A 15,084-nucleotide genomic window follows, 5' to 3' on the forward strand; every position below is an offset into this window, starting at 1 on the left:
GAAAGACAATTATCATATGATCTCCCTGATATGAGGAGTTTGAGAGGCAACATGGGAGGAGTGGGGGGTAAGGAAGGAAAAAATGAAACAAGATGGGATCGGGAGGGAGATAAACCATAAGAGACTCTTAATCTCACAAAACAAACTGAGGGTTGCCAGGGGGAGGGGGTAGGGAGAGGGTGGTTGGGTTATGGACACTGGGGAGGGTATATGCTATGGTGAGTGCTGTGAAGTGTGTAAACCTGGCACATCACAGACCTGTACCCCTGGGGCTAATAATACATTATATGTTAATAAAAAATTTAAAAAATTAATAAAAAAAGAAATGTTTCATGAATGGTCCACCTTTTACTTGGAGGCTCTTTCCTTTCCAGGCTGTATTTTCCTTCATGCCTGCAGAAAGCTCCCATCCAGACCCAAACTGCATTTCAGACTTGAACTGGGGAAATACTAAGACTGTGATTGTTCAGTGCCCAAAGCCAGGGTGCTTGCAGCGGCCTCACCCAACTCCCAACAAAGAGCCACCCCATTAGTCTGCTTCAGAAACACTTACCAAAGTGCAGACTCCAGTTACATTGGTAATTCACACAGTCCGTCCCATTCTATGTCGTTCATCTTCATTACTCCTCGGAGAATGAATGGAACAGAACGGTATGTGTCAACCTTGATCAGCAGGTTGTGGCTGCCTGGAGCACCCCAATCACAGGGGTCCTGACAGCAAATCTGGGCCCAATGGGAAAAGATAGGTGTGCCTGGTTGGCAATGTTTTCATGGACACAGCAAGAAGAGTGGAGGCACAGGTGACTCAGGTCCCTAGCTCCTCCTTAGTGTTTGCCCTCGGGACCCGTTTTTTATCCCCTGCACAAATAGGATCTCAGTTTACATGGATCATAATACGCTGCAGAACCCCAAGTTTGTGAGTTCCTGCTTCACCTCTTCTTTCTCATGAGCAATTGATCTCCGCAATACTGTTGGTCTCAATCTGACCTCGACGAGGTTGCAAGGTGGTAATGGGCATGACCAGGTCGGGCACAGAAAAAAATACTATGTGGGCAGAAGGGGCTGTTAGTCCCTCCCTCCGTGTCAGAAATGCAGATTCCTAGGCTGCCCCCCAGACCTACTGAATCAGAAATCACTGTCCTAAGCCCTCTAAATAACTCAGCAACTCAGCCAAACATCCAATTGGCCCTGGATTTTGTCCTTTTCCCCAAAGGGAGAAGGTAGTTTATTGTTAGGATTAGGCCCCCAAATAGGAATTCCACCAGGACCTCTCAGGAAATCCATATTCCTGAACCCAAACCCAAACCCAAAGTAACACCTTTCATTCTTTTCCCAATCCACCCAACAAAAATATATCGCTAACCCACTGGGAAAAACACTGCATTTTCTTATGACTAATGTGATATGTAACATGGAGACTTTGTCCCGACACAGTCTTAACACAGACCTACCACTGGTTGCACAGAATGAAAATTATATCCCAGTGGTGCTTATCCTCAGCAGCAAAGCAGTGTTGTGTGGATTGTTTGTCAAGACAGGAACTGCTTCGTGATGACCACACCAGGTTTGGCATTAAAATACTCTTGTTCGGAGACCATTCGACTTATGATATAAACGGCTAGCATTTGCCCCTACTAGGCCTGTGCTAAGCGCTTTACGTGAATCTTCTCATTTACTCTTGCCCTCCTTGGCGGAGGTGGTATTATCAGCCTCATTTTCCTGATGAGGAAACTGAGGCTCAGAGGGGCTAAAGAATTTGTTATGCAAAATCAGACAGTGGAGCTTGAATTTGAGACAGAATCCATATTTTTGAAAGTCCAAGCTCTATTTCTTCACCACTCTGCTATAGGAAATCTTCGATTCAGACCCTCTGGGAGAGCCAATTTTCCTTCCCTACTTCAGGCCAGGCAAACAACCTAGTCTCACTTCTCTGGTGCATGAAACACACACACACACGTGCGCGTGCACACACACACACACACACATGCACACGCAAGTGCACGTGTGAAAGAGGGAGGGAGGAAGTTGCCTGACTTCCTGGGGACCCCATTAGCATTTGGAAATAGACTTCAGTAGAGCATGAGGGATTTTAATAATCTTTATTGTCTTCCTTCTATCTAATCTAACTCTGAATCAAGTTGCTGGGGGAAGGTTGTCAAATCCCTTCCCCCTCGTCATGATTCTTAAACATTAAACAGCTAATCTTCTTACCAGGGTGCTTGAGTTCAGCCTTCCCTCGGGTTTCACCTAAGTCTGAGAATTCGGATGAATGGAGGAATTATCCACCACCAAACGTTGTTTATTTCTTGAAAAATGTCATCATAAAATTAATACTGCCTTTGAAAGAATAAACCATATAGAATCTTAGTAACAAGAAAAAAAATGATCTGCCCTCAAGGAGAACACAATTTAGATGAAGGGAAGAGATTAATTCGTCATTTCTACCATTAACAAGCACAGATGGGGTCCCAGTGATGCACTGAGCACTGTACAAGGAAATGTGGGTGATAAGGATATGAAACTCTCGATAAGGATGTTTTCAAGACCCATCTGGATGTGGGACATTTTGTTGCTATTGTATTGAAATGCCAGTGTCGAGAAAGCTGCATCAGGATGTCCTGTACCCCTTTAAAATATGGGTTCTGCCTGTAAGAAGCTTGGAGTCATGAAAAAGTTGATGTTTTATGTGCATTGTCACTTGTCGTCACCAGGACCTGCTGCAGTATGGATACCGTCCCCTTTTTCTGGAAGAGGAAACTGAGGCTGAGAGAGTTATGTATTCTGCCCAAGGTCACACATCAGGTGAGGGACTGAGCCACTGTTGAAATCCAGCCACTTGTTGAAACCAAATGGAATGGAATGGGGTGGACACAGCCAGATTGCAGTGGAGAAAGGGGTCATTTGTAAGTAAGGAGACAGAGACAGGGAACATAGAGGACTTTCCCCCCAACTGGTTGTAAAGTTTGGGAGAGATAAAGGTCAGATATATGAGGGCCAGGAAAAGTCTACTGTGCTGGCTCGGTCTGGAGGTAGATGTGAGGATATGCCTGCCCTCTAGGTATTTATAGAAAGAGCCCTCCACAGAATTACCATCTGGAAAACCACTCTCAAAGACCTCATGTAGACACTAACTGCTCCAACTGCTCTTTGGTATTCAGCAAACAAAGAAGGGAGAGCCATCATCAGAAAACAACGAAGGAGGCAGGTATGAGATACCAGAAACAGGAGAACTGCACCTTCCAGATCTCTCCACGATGGTTCTGTAGCATGAACAGCTTGCCATTCGCAAGAACTAGCTTGACATCCATCGATGGTAGGCAAGATCCTAAAATGGCCTTGAAGATATCTGCCACTCCCCTCCTCCCCCTGCCCCGGCACACATGCCTGCCCAATCCCCTGCAGCGTGAGCGGAACTGAGGAATATAATAAGATATCATTCCCATGTTTATGTTACATTATGTGGCGAGGGGAGATCATCCTGGATGGGTCTGATCTGATGGGGTGAACCCTTTAAAAGCAGAGTTTTCTACAGGTGCTTGCAGAGGAGGGAGTCAGAGATTTGAAGCTTGGGAAAGATTTGACACCCGATCACCGCTTTGAAGACGGAGGGGACCACACGGCAAGGAACGTGGGTAGCCTTCAGAACTTAATATGACCCCCGCTGGACACTCAGCAAGGAAACAGGGACTTCAGTCCTGCAATTTCAATGAACTGAATTGAGCCCACAGTCTGAAACAGCTTGGAAGCAGACTTTTCCTGGACTTTCCAGATGAGGATTCAGCCCAGCCCACACCTTGATTTCACCCTAATGATAACCCAAACAGAGAAGCCAGTTGAATCATCCTGCAGACACCCATGAGCGAACAGATCAGTGTGATTTGTAGTAGTCACTGTGTCTACAGTAACAGAAAATGAATATACCTCTTCTGAGGCACCTTCCCTAACTAATCCAGGCCTTACACATCGCCATGCCCCTCACTGAGCTCCACGTACAGTTTCACACAATGAAAAGCACTCAGGAGATGAAAGCTGACCGACTAGAAAAATCAGAGAGTAAACATTCCCGTGGAAAAGTAATTCTTGCTTTATCAAACCACAGGAGAGGTGTTCCCTGGGAATGAATGAGTGAGTGAATGAATTAGTGAGTATGTCTTGCCCTTAAGGCGACTGCCTATCCGAGGTGGTCCTAAGGACGCAGACTTTCATGCACAATGAGGCCTACCTGCAAATACACTGGTGTTACAAAGTCTGAACAGTAGCCAACTCTGGAGCAGGAACCAGCCAACCCCGTCCCTCACTCATCATACTGAGGCAAGCAGATCCCTTTTTCCTCTTTCTCTTCATCTGTCAACAGTTACACAGAAGTGGCAGCTAATGTCCCTGGCCTTGCGAGAGAATGGGCGGGGATATAGATCCAAAGGTAGTAAAACACCTGTGTAAGTGCTGCAGGACGAATAAGGTTTTATGTTCTTTGGAGAACACAGGTCTGCTGGTGATGTATTTCATATACCACACGTAGTTGTATATATGTATGCACACATACACCCACACACACCCCTCACACACTTTACAGTTTAAAAAGACCTCTTTGGTTCTTGGGTTGTTTGAGCCTCTTAACTCTCAGAGGCAGACAGGGCAAAGATTTGTATCTTCCTCTTGAAATGAGGAAACTGTGGCTCAATGGCATCATTTGCCCGAGTGCACAGAGCAAACTGGGAGCCTTGCTAGAGGGGCTAGATCTCCCATGTCTAGTGGTGTTGCCTGCAATCATTACTTAGGGATGCTTTTGATGAGCTTTTTATGAACGTCTAGAAATGCTCATGGGGACCAACTTATAGCTCTTGGCTAACTAAAAGCCCTTACAAGTGACTTTAAAGTCACAGAATCTCCCTTCATCTCATTCATTCCTTCCTTCAACAATATTTACTAGACACCTACAGTGGGCGTGTTCTTGACTTGGGAGATAGAGTGGTGAGCAAGGCAGCCATGGTCTCTTCTCTACGGAATTTAGACAGTCAAGTCAGTCACTGAATTACACAGAAATACTGCCATTGACTTCAGTTATAAGAGCCCATGTGCCTCCTTTCTTGACCTCCTTGGGTAGAAGTAGCTTCCATCGCTGAAAAGGAAAAACTCCTTGGGCATCGAAGGGCTTTAAAAGTTCTTTGTGCCTCATCTGTTTTTTTAGAAAAGTATAAAGAAATGCTTCTGGGCCACTGAAAATGTAGTTCTTCTCCATTGCTCGTGTTCATTCTTCCCATATGCAAATCAGATGAAGGATGCTCCTGGCAGCTGACATAGAACATGTGGGTCCCAAGCATCCATGAATCCCAGCACCTCTAGAGCAGTATCATGAGCTGCTGGGCCAGGAGGCCAACCTGGCCTCACGGGGGTCATCAGTACCAGCTGCGGCAACAGACACCTTCTTGGGCCCACCTTCACCAGCACTCCACACAATAAAGGGTGTGGCACAGTCTGCTGAAGGTGAAGCAGATCTCCTTGGCAGTTGTCCTCCAACAAGTGACTGGGAGATCCCCGCTACTTCCGTAGCACAAGGCCGCCATCTTGGAGCTTTTAGCTTCCAGCTGTGCAAAGAGGAAGTGAGCAGGCGGGAGGAGCACACCATTTTCAAATACTTTGGGCTGAAAATGACATTAGCACCTGCACTGACATTCCCATTGGAAAGAAGTTACAGCAGCCCTCCAAGAGAGGCTGGGAACACATTCTTCCCGGGAAAGGAGGAGGGGCCAGGGTGGGGGAACATAGCACTGCCCTTGCCACAGGGTCAGGAGGAAGAAGCGTCTCCTATCCCCTTTCCCTTGCACGCTGGTTTTAATCAGACTCTTTTGCTATGTGGTAAACCACTCAAGTTACCTGCAAGGCAAATGCAGGGGAGGCCTGCAAGGGCATGCTTGGGTTGGAACGGGCTTCCAAAGATGCAAAGAACAGAGTCAGCTCTTTTCTCTGGGGATTGCTCAGGGACTGCCGTCTCTGGGGCATGCCTGTCTCCCCCAGCCTAAGTGCTCTGTTCATCTTTTCACTAATCTGATCTCATACAATTCTACCTGGTACATCACCCACACTGGCCACCCTGGACCTGAGTGTCTCTGATCACTTCCTGGCTTAGGTGCTCTAGCATGGGTCTTCTGTTTCCTAGGCTAAATTGCTCAGGGCACAAGTCTATCCGCTCCTTTTTTTTTTTTTTTTTTTCAAACCAGTCCATCCAAGCCATGTAGGTCTCTGGCTTGCCTACAGATATGAGACACAATCGAGCTAATGGCTCATCCCAGTCACAGAGAACACAGCAAGGAGACCAGGTCACATAATCCACTGACATTCACCAAGGCTATGGGACAGGAAGCTTCTCTTGAAGTGGACAGGGCAATCAACAACTGACATATTTAGCATGATGACGTCTTTAGAACAATGGTTCTAGCTGAGCACAGGGCGGAAAGCTCGTAACTACCACAGCCATGCAAGGCCAGCAGATGCTCCCTGAATCAGCTTGTGGGAACACTGTGTTTTAGCTCCCTCCGTCTCCATCGCCACCGTCCCCCACCCGTTTTGGTCTACCGTCTGGAAGCAAAATAGTTTCCCTTAGATGCACTTGCTTGGTTTATGAAATGTAGGCCACTGCCCTGCTCTTTTAGATGCCTCTGAGACACCATGTTTTCCCCCAGTGGGGATCCTGTGTCCATTCTCCCAGGTTTCTGGAAGCCGTGGCAATGAATGTACTGGTCAGAGTCCGGGCCTCATGGCCCAAGGCCCAGCTCCCTGTAGGCTAGAGGCAGCTGCCAAGGAAAGAGTGCTCACGGCAGCTTCCTAATTCCAACAGCAGGCTGTCCCTGAATCTGGTGGTTCCCCTGGTGGCCTGAGGGACAATAGCATCTTCATTCATCACCAAAGGCACCCTATCACAAATACGTTGTACCAAATCTCAGAATCAAAACAATTGGGAGGTTAGATTCAAGCCAGCCCACAGTGACGGGGCACCTCCTCTGAGCCTGGTGTGCATTGGCGGGGTGGGGGGGGGCTTGCATGAGTATAAGAGGGTAACACAGTGGTCTGAGCTGAGTGTACTGCCTCCAGCCTGGGCAGAATGGCCTGTATGCAAAGTAACAACTTGAAAAATACCAATGAAGAGTGTTAGTACAAAGGCAAGACCGAGGGAAGCTCTGCCCGAGGTAAGACAGAGAATGAGTCCTTGATGAGGCATCAGCCAAGCTGGGTCTTGAAAGACCAGCAGGATTTTGTCAGGAGGAACCACACGGCTTGTCTGGGAATCTGTGAAGCTCTAGCTTCACTCTGTTTCCTATACTTTTGTGTGCGTGTAGGTTTCACTACGTCTTTTTCTCCTGCCTTTGCTTTTTTGGCAGATAAGTGCATGTGAGCCTTGTGTATATCTTGGGGCCAGCAGGAAGTGGGAACCCCAGTGGTGAAGGGCACCCATGGAAGCTGCCCTGGGGTTGGGGGGGGGGGGAGTGGTGCACCCATCAGAGTTAGGCAGTTGCTGAAATTACTTCCTGTCAGCCAGACAAGAAGTAATCAAGTTCAAGGATGCAGGCCTTGGGCAAAACATCGAAGAAAGAAAACAGTAGGAATTATTTTCTAGGGACTTCACAGCAAAGCAGTTAAAATTCTAGGAGCAGCCAGCCAATGCTAGTCCAGATCCCAGAAGCCTAAAACCCAAGAAAGTAAAGAGGCCCTCAAATGCATTTATAGCAACCCCAATCCTCACTATTTTATCTCGTCTAAAACAAGAGTGACCCAGGAATTACTTTATAAAACTTTTCCCCTTGGAGACCTGGAGAATTCAGTGTGAGGATGAACCCCCATGAGACTCTCTTGGCCTTATTTAAAGTCAAACAGCTCGTTAAGTGTCAGGGCTGGTCCCAGAACTCAAGCCCACCTCCTACCGCAGCCCAGATGCTTAGCCACGGCATAGATCATGCTGAGACAGCCAGAGCACTTACTACCACATCTTTTCAACCTCTTCCAAGTGCACGTGTTTGCTGGCAAAATTCACTTTCTGGCTGCAGTTTGGGGTAGCTTCTACTTCAAGGAGTCTGACTTCTTCTAGTCTCTTTTCAGGGAAGGCCTGAAACCTCTTTTAAAGGGCTCACCTGACTAGGTTAAACACACCCCAAATCGTCCTTCTTCTGATTAAATCAAAGTTAACTTATTAGAGACCTTAGTTACATTTGCAATATCCTGCCACCTTTGTCATTCTATTGGTCAGAAGTGAGTAACAGGCTCCACCCACGTTCTAGGGGAGGGGCTTCTCTGCAGGTGTAAGTATTAGAGCGTGGGAACTCAAAGGGCCATCTTAGAATTTTGCCGATCCCAAAGTTTAAGCAACTTGATGTCTTCCATGTTTCTATCACAGGCACCCAAATGATTTCATATCTCTGAAGGTACAATCGCAATAATCGTTTTTAGCACCTTTTTCCCAATAGTTGTGGGGTCTTTTTTTTTAAGACTTATTTATTTATTTATTTATTTGACACAGAGAGAGAGAGAGAGAGATCACAAGTAGGCAGAGAGGCAGGCAGAGAGAGACGGGGAAGCAGGCTCCCCGCTGAGCAGAGAGTCTGATGCGGGGCTCGATCCCAGGACCCTGAGATCACAACCTGAGCCGAAGGCAGACGCTTAACCCACTGAGCCACCCAGGCACCCAATAGTTGTGTTTTTATTGCCTAGTAACACTTTAAACATAAAGCTACAGAAGCAAGCGCTAACAGAAATACTGCCTACCTTCTGGGGTTGCTGAGAGGACTAAATTCAAGAAAGTACGCTAAGTGCCTCCCATAGAATTATGCACAGAGAAGCTTTCAGTGAACACTGGCTATGGTAGGGAAGAGCAGAGAGGCCCTTCCTGCTACTGGAGCTCGCCCAGATCCCCTGGGAAGGTCCATCATGGATGTCCCCATCCACTACTTCCTTAGATCCAGAAGCCCAAGGTGAGTTGGTTATGCTGAGTCCAAGGAACCGTTGAGGGAAGAAAAGTAAGAAAATATGGGGGAAAATATGCTAAATGGTAATATCAAAATAATACACCATCCCTTTAAAGGCAAGGTACAAAATATATGCTATTCGCTCTGTCAGACAATTTGAATTTTAAGAAGTGTGCTTTGTGAACAAAGGGGGAAAAAAGAGACAAATGGAAAGACAGCCTCTTACTGAAGAGAACAAATGGTTATCGGGGGGAGGTTATCAGGTGAAGTAGGTACAGGGGAGGAAGAGTGCGCTTACCCTGATGGGTGCTGAGGAACGTACCGAACTGTTGAATCACTATATTGTACACCTGTAACTAATATGACACTGTTATGTTAACTACCCTGGAATTAACATTTTTTAAAAAGCATGTTCTGTTTCTGAGTCATGAGTTTGTCTTCTTTAAAGTGAATAAGGCGGATAATAAGATCCCTTTTGTTTGCATTATAAAAACTATTGATTTATCTCCTGTGTGTGTGGGTGTGTGTGTGTGCGTAGTGGGAAGTAATGGAATGACCCTACCTATTCTTTCTTTTTTTCCCTTTATTCTTCTTCTCTGGTGTGCATGACCACTTCCCAGCCCTGTATTATTTGGTGGCCCCAAAGGCTGTGCAAAGGGAGCAGTGTGGATGAATACCTCAATTAACAAAAGGAACTTTTGGAGAAGCATATTATAGTCATTATTTTTGGTGTTATATGTTCAGTTACTATAACAACAGAGCAGAGAAAAAGAAACTCTAGTAGAGGACATAGTCCATGAGCCAAACCCAGTAGGTAAATTTCCATTGCATGAATAAATGTGAGTAAAATCACATTTAGTCAGATGAATTTTAGGTGGGCTTTTGTTTTTTTGGCTAAAGCCAGAGCCAAAGCCAAAATAAAATTATACTACCATCATTATTTTCAGAGTTCTTCTTCTCAGTACAAGGCATGGTTGGATGCTATCCTAACAGATAAAGCAATGACACTTTCCATTAATTGTGCATCCTGGCTATGCCAGTCAAGTATAAGGGCCTGATCCAAATGCTCATGGTTCTTAAGACTGGTAAACCCTGTTACATGGGGTGGCTGCACGTGCTCTTAGCTTAACCTGCGATGTGTGATGGGTCGACCTTCACAAAAGTTGAGCTCAGGTAGTGAGCTCCATGGTACAGAATTTTGTGAGGGTTGGCAATTATCTGGCTAATTCCATCAATGCCAAGAGACAGTCATAATAACTCAGATGTTGTAGAATTTACTTGCAGGGTCCACTTACTTAGCTACCCAAAAACGCACCTCAAGAAGCAGAATTATCCTGACTTGTATGTCTTTATTCATGTAACTTGGCATGAAACTTGCCACTTCTCTCCGTTGAACACAGCAGAGAGAAGTCTCACAGTCATGTACGGCTTTGCGTTTTGCTTCCGAACCAGAGTAGGATGATAGCAAGGGTACAATGCCACGGAACCTCATCACCCTCCCTTTATATCACACTGTTCAATAAAGTCCTACAGAACAAGTTTATAAAATGAAACGCTTTTGTTCCTCTTCATATCACATCACCAGGGAACCACAAAGATGGAAGTTGTAGGGGTGCTAAGATAGTATGGACACAGCCAACTCCCTCGCAAGGAAAGAACCAGAATAGCAGTTTCCATTCATCACAGTCACTTTTCCACATGTTTCTAAGAGCAGCTTTTTCATCCATCCAGGGAATGTGTGTATACCTGAGAGATGGAGTAACTCACATTATCCAAATCTCCTGGGCCACGTTCATATACAATATAATATACCCTCAAAGTAATTCTCAGTTGAAGAAGAAATGAAACTCCCAGAAAGGTCATTATTATTATTATTATTATTATTGTTATCAGTCATATTCAACAGTGCCTAATTCTAGTATTAGTGAGGAGCTCAATGACAATGAATATTAAAAAGGTGAGAATAATCATTAGAAATATTTCTCATCTCTCTATGACAGATTAATACTTCATCCCATTATTCTCCAATGTCCTATAGGAAGAAGGGAATATGGGAATTCATCTAGACTGAGAAACTGTAAGACCTTTTTCTTTTGAAGTAGTAATTTGGCACTTGGTGTATCTGCAACAATGACTTTCTCCTGGGCCATTTTGGGGACAGCCCTGCCAAAGAGAAGAAAGCTCACGTTAGCATCTGCTCACCTTCCACCATCCACACACACACATCTATGGACGCTCTCCTCAGAGGAGGGCCTAATTGATGTCTCCTGTGGAAGTCTGAGGACGCAGGATGAAAAGGGACAGACACAAGAGGATCCAGGGAGCCATGAAGCCAAGCAGGACGAAAGAAGAGAGTAGAAGGAGTTGAGCATGGCTGGGCCACATGGAGTCTGTACATCAGCAATGGGGGTTGGGCAGGGGGGCTGCCACCAATAAGCTCCTGCTCTCCAGCAACCAGATCACCACGGTCATCCACGTCTGGATAGAAGTGGTCAATATCTCATATGAGGACATCCGGTCTGTACAGGTACCAGGGGCCCACACACCCATCTCGCGTCTCTATGACTTCTTCGACTCCATTGCTGAGTACATCCACAGGGTAGGGATGAAGCAGGGCCCCTCAGCTGCCCTCTGCCTTGCCTACCTCATGAAGTACCCTGACACGTCCCTGCTGGGTGCCCACACGTGGACCAAGTCGTGCCGGCCCACCATCTGGCCCGACAGTGGCTTTTGAGAGCAGCTCATCCACTATGAGCCGTGTACATGGTCAGCTCCCCTGTGGGAGTGATCCCTGACATCTACGAGAAGGAGGTCCATCCAATGAGTCCACTGTGAGCCGTCCCATCAGCCCCCACACTCAGGTCAGCGGTGCAGATCTGCCGGGGACACTCCGCCAAGATCTGAACTTAAACATTCCACTTTTGTGGATGCGGAAAAAAAAAAAAAAAAAAAAACAGATGATGCCTTTGATAAGGGCCAGGAAAAAAAAGGAAAGGTGCTGTAGCTTTTAACCTGATTATCCATATCTTCAAAGACCAACTTCACTAACTGTACAGTGGTGCAGAGAAGTTTCCTACCCTTGGAAGCGACAGGTCATGGTTTAGGGCCAGAAGGGAGAGTGAGGCCAAGTGTCCAGGTCAAATGGACTAGCGCCTAAAGCATTTGGTAAGCCTGGAATCCTGCTGCCATCCCCGAGACCGACCCAGGAATGAGTCAGCCACAATTCCACTCAACTCTTTCAAACCCAAAGCCAGAACCTTAAGCATCATGGCATCACAGTAGGCGTGCCAACCAACTAGGTAAGTGGCCTTCAGGTGGTACTCTGGGAGTCCTGGGGACCCAGGCCAACCCCACTTCCACCTTCAACCCCCAGGGGCCCAGCTCTGGTTTTCTGGGTCTGATTTACATGTGACATAGTTTTCAAAGAAAGCATTCCACAGTACAAAGTTTTTCAAAATATTCCCAGTTTTGAGTGCCGTCGTACATAGCAAGGTCTCAAAGGACCCTTGGCAGTCCTCACCAACCTTTTGACAGAAGGTGGCATTTGTTTCCTTATTAGGGGCACATGTGGAGATCAGGCTTGACACAGGCTTCAAGGGTTCCTCTCACAGGTCTCGATTTGAAAGGCCAGAGCTGCAACCAGAACCTCGCCCTGTGCCCTCCTCCCCATGTGACCCGGACCTCTTGGTTCCTCAGCTCTCTCATCTGCCCAAGCCATGCCAGGCCTTTCCTCACAGCACTGTCATGGAGAGTCAACAACCCCTTAACATGGCGCCCGGCACAGGGTAGGTGCTTAGGCAGCAACTTCCGTCATGAATGATGCTGTGGCCCTGCTGGTGTGGGTCAGCATGGTCATCCTCGTGATGGTGTTTCCCCCACCTGTGCACAGCCCTTCACTGTTTACAAAATTCTCTTCCAAAAAGCCATCCTGGGCGGGGGTGGGGGGGAGATGAGATTTGAGGCCTTTCAGACTCTGCCTTAGAAGAGGCCTAGACTTTGTAGCCTTTTCAAAGTTGCCGTTGTGTTTAATCCCTGTGTGACCCGGGGTCCTAAAGCAAGAAGCACACTTCTAGCTTCCCCCAAAAGGCCTTGTTTAGTTTGCTGACCTTTAATGCCAATGCTGGCTAACCACTGGGGGCCACGGGGACAAATGAGTGGGTCCCACCTGTAGGCCGGGAAATCCAGGGTTGTTCAAACCCCCCAAGGGCCTGAGGATCTGACTCAAGACCAACTATTCTCATCCAGAGGTTTTCAGACGAGCCATACATGAGACAGACAGAAGCACAGTAGCTCTGTGAGTCCAGAGCTCAGTAGAAGCCAAACGCCTTCTCCTTCCAAACCTATCCCACCCCTACTTCCATAAAAGGCAGGGATGTAATTTTAGGATGCAGGGGGAAAGGAAAATCCCTGCTTTAGACTGACTTCTCATTTTACAGGTGAAAAAACAGACCCACAAAGCAGCCTTTCTGGAAGAAGCCCAGATGGAAAATTTCTTTCACAGGCTTTTTAAAGAGAAATTCATTGGGACATAGCTTATCTTCACTTTAAAAAAATTTTGAATTGACATGCCATAAAATTAACTTTTTTGTATGTACAATTCTTTTTTTCTTTAATCTGGCTTTTTAATAAAGATTATTTATTTGTTTGAGAGAGACAGAGAGGGAGAGCATGAGCAGAGAGAGGGAAAAGCAGACTCCCCGCTGAGCAGGGAGCCCGACGCAGGGCTCCATCCCAGGACCCTGAAATCATGACCTGAGCCAGAGGCAGACGTTCAACTGACCCAGCCACCCAGGTGTCCCCTGTATGTACAGTTCTGTTTTAACACATTTATGTCACTACCTCTGCAATCAGGACACAGAGCGTCTCCATCACCCACAAAATTCTTTTATGCTGCTCCCTTTGTATTCAAACCTTTGCCCTGTCCCAGCCTCTGGCACCTACCAATCTGTGCTCCATTTCTATAGATTTGCCTTTTCTAGAATGTCACATACCTAGCATCCTAGAGGATGCAACTTCTGGAGACTGGCTGCTTTCACTATGAAGATTCATACGTGTTGCTTTTTATCACTAAGTACCATTCCATTGTATGGATGACCACAGTTTGTTTTAACATTCGCCCACTAAAGGATATTTGGGTCATTTCCTTTGGGGCAATTTTGAATAAAAATGCTACAAACATTTGTATATATATTTATAAAAAAAAGAAGGAGTTGAGCGGGGTACTTCCCTAACTTCCTGCTGTTGGCCAGGGCACATGGCTGTTAGCATGATTTTTACCTGCTGTTTAAATAGGCCAGGGAAGTGTTATGAAGTGAGGCGAAGAATCAGAGCTTCACGGAATTGTAGATTCACAGTGGAAGACGGTGAAGGTCCTAAGAAGCCACGAGTCTGAGTCCCCACACTTGACAGATAAGGAAACTGAGGCACAAGCACAGTAAGGAACTCATTGGCGGCCCCAGGGCAAATCAGGGGCAGAGAGGGGGCTTGAACTAAATTGAGAGTTTGTAAGGATAGAGCGTGCATGTTCATCTCCATAGTCTCCACTGAGCCAGGAGGGCCACGCTGCACGCGGAAGGTCAGCAAACCGTTGGTGACTTGCCATGACTTCAGATGTCTTGACTCTCGTGACTCCCTATGTTGCTCCCTTTCAAAGTATGAGCCACACATGAAAGTATGTACCAGATCCTGAGAATAGGGGTTGGGGACAAAGGACACTGATGGCCTAGACACATAGCCATAGTGTTTCAGAAAAATATTTAAAGGAAAAAAAATAGGAAAAAATGCATAGGAATAAAAGGGCATCACTCAGCTGGAGAGGGCATCTGCTTTTCATGTTCAAATGGCTCTAAGTCATCTTATTTTTTTCACATGTCCAAAGGTCGTCTTCTTAAAAGATTCTTCTGGCTGATGTGTGGAAAGTGAACTCTGGGGAGGCAAGTGTGGATATGTGCAGAAAAATGGAAAGAAATCATGAAGTGGAAGGGAGTTGCTCACTGACTTAAAGAAGGTAGCTGGAAAAATACAACTCCTTTCACAACATATGGATAAACAGCAACGTATATTTTCTCAATTGAGGGCATAACATTTCAGTGGGTTTAATGGGTATGTTTTGGTACACCAGCAATTGATG

The 15,084-nt window shown here is 46.3% G+C and overlaps 1 pseudogene; it reads left to right on the forward strand.

Moving 5' to 3' along the window:
* Positions 1–8,916: 8,916 nt before the first annotated feature.
* Positions 8,917–11,789, forward strand: LOC111139343 (annotated as a pseudogene).
* Positions 11,790–15,084: the final 3,295 nt, after the last annotated feature.

Source organism: Enhydra lutris, unplaced genomic scaffold, assembly GCF_002288905.1.
Source record: "Enhydra lutris kenyoni isolate GAN:26980312 unplaced genomic scaffold, ASM228890v2 scaffoldscaffold101, whole genome shotgun sequence".
Classification (NCBI taxonomy): Eukaryota; Metazoa; Chordata; class Mammalia; order Carnivora; family Mustelidae; genus Enhydra; species Enhydra lutris.